Below are 2,500 nucleotides of genomic sequence, written 5' to 3' on the forward strand. Positions count from 1 at the left end.
ATTTTTCACCTGTGGCGGGAATTACGGGTCCTTCTGGGTGATTTAGGGGCAGACAGGTGCGGGGAGAGGAGGTGGGGCGGGGCTTCCTCCTCCGTGAGATATGAGGGTGGAGGAGGAAGGAGGTAGGAGGAGGGAGAGAGGTACAGCTGGATGATGCTTTTTTGTATGTTTCTCCTTAGTTAAGCTCTCTCTCTCTCTCTCTCTCTCTCTCTCTCTCTCTCTTTTGTCCTTTCATTATCTCTGTCTCTTAATTTAGTTTGCCAGAAAGTTACTACGCATCTAATTGCATCACTTCTACGATCAATGATAAAGGTGACGAAGGAAGTCGATCTGTTTAATACGTGGAGTGAAGTCAACATGGAACAGAGCACATTGAAACCATGACCAGATGATGACATGGGAATAAACCTAGGAGCTAATGGAGGGTAAAAGGGATTGTCATATTAAACAAGGGGAAGAGAAGGAAAGGGAGAGGAAGGAAAGAAGAAAGGTAGAAGATGACGTGTAGATGGTCGTAGAGATTATCTGCTGTGAGGTGTAAAAATATTGATGGCGTGCAGAGAGAGAGAGAGAGAGAGAGAGAGAGAGAGAGAGAGAGAGAGAGAGAGAGAGAGAGAGAGAATCTTTCCTCCCTCCCCATGCCTCGAGGAGACACACAAACAACCGGAAAATTAGCGTCGTTGGTCAAATTAGCGGCGGAGGATGAAATGTGAACATTAAACGCTGCGAAACGCTCTGGATCTCTCTCTCTCTCTCTCTCTCTCTCTGTAAATGAGAATACTTTGATCATTCCGTTTCCCATTTAACACAAAATTATGCCGGAAAATTGATGAAAACAATTATAGGAATTTATGTTTGAGAAAGGAGGATGATAGATAAGACACGAGAGAGAGAGAGAGAGAGAGAGAGAGAGAGAGAGAGAGAGAGAGAGAGAGAGAGAGAGAGAGAGAGTCGTTCCCACCCACGAGGATCAGAAGGCCGCGACCCTCAGCCTAAAATGTGACGAGAAGCCTAAAAAGGATAAAAAAAGAAGAAAAGGAAGAAAAAAAGAGGAAAGGAGAATATAAAGCGAAAAATGTTGAAAAGTGACACTTCCTCTTGTTCCTAACACTACTACTACTGCTACGACCCCCTCTCTCTCTCTCTCTCTCTCTCTCTCTCTCTCTCATATTTAGGCCACATAATTTGCTTTCGTCTGTTGCTTTCCTTGCATGTTTTGACTTTTTTTGCCTTTATTTTTGTTTTTTCTTTTTTTTTCTTTGCGTGTGTCTGCCTGCCTGCACTTGCTAATTGTTACTGCGTTGTGTGTGTTTACCTAGTTGTCCATCTCATACCGCTCCTTGATCCTATCTGTCTGTGTGTGTGTGTGTGTGTGTGTGTGTGTGTGTGTGTGTGTGTGTGTGTGTGTGTGTGTGTGTGTGTGTGTGTGTGTGTGTGTGTGTGTTTGTACTGTATTGTGTGTGTGTGTGTGTGTGTGTGTGTGTGTGTGTGTGTGTGTGTGTGTGTGTGTGTGTGTGTGTATTGTATTTCTGTCTTTATTTCTATATCTATGTCTACATTTTTAATTTTTTGTTGTTCTTTACGTCTTTATGTTTTCTTTTCTTATTTCTAACTAATAATTTATTCTTACAACTTCCATTTAGGAAAATACACCACACACACACACACACACACACTCTCTCTCTCTCTCTCTCTCTCTCTCTTCCAGCCACTAAACATGGACCCCTTTTCCTCTCCATCGGCTCCCCTTAGACACAACACTCCCCTCAGTCAACCATTACCCTCAACCCCAGCTGTCCCCACCACTCCTTCTCCCCTCGCGCGTCCCTCCCTTTCCCCTTCCTCTTCTTCCCACCCCACTACGCTTCTTGCACACTCGGATGCCCCCTCCCCTCCCTTCCCCTCACCTCTCTTCTCCTCGCTTCTCTTCTCCGCATTTATCTTCCTTTTCCCCTCGCTTTCTACTTTCCTCCCTCTTTTTTTTCAAGCGCGAGGAGGAGGTGGAAGAAGAGGAGGGGAAAAAAAGGGGAGGAAAAAGAGAGAGAGAAGCGTAACAGGAAAGAGGAGAATAAAGGACAAAAAAGAGGATGAAAGGGATAAAGGAAGGTTGGAAAAAAAAAAAAGCTCTAAGGAAAAGGAAACGAAGGCGAGGCGGAAAAAGAAAAGAAGGAGGAAGAAAAAGAGATAAGGAGAAAAAGATGAAAATGGAAAGAAAGGAGGAATGAAGAGGCTAAAATGGGGAAAAAAGTGAAAAATAGTGAAAAGGAAGGAAGGAGAGAGAGAGAGAGAGAGAGAGAGAGAGAGAGAGAGAGAGAGAGAGAGAGAGAGAGAGAGAGAGAGAATGAAGAGGAATAAGTATGAAGGAAGAAAAAGTGAGGAATGCAAAGTAAAAGAAGAAAATAAAGGAAAGTAAGAGAGGAATGGAAAAAAAAACGAGAAAATAAGTGAAGAGAGGATTAAGGAAAGAAAGGAATGAAAAAAGAATAACAAAAACAAAGAA

At 43.2% G+C, this 2,500-nt stretch overlaps 1 protein-coding gene across 1 annotated transcript in view; it reads right to left on the minus strand.

Moving 5' to 3' along the window:
* Nucleotides 1-2,500, minus strand: part of LOC123514021 — a 571,965-nt gene that overhangs the window by 31,867 nt on the left and 537,598 nt on the right.

The sequence above is a fragment of the Portunus trituberculatus genome, chromosome 37 (genome assembly GCF_017591435.1).
Source record: "Portunus trituberculatus isolate SZX2019 chromosome 37, ASM1759143v1, whole genome shotgun sequence".
Classification (NCBI taxonomy): Eukaryota; Metazoa; Arthropoda; class Malacostraca; order Decapoda; family Portunidae; genus Portunus; species Portunus trituberculatus.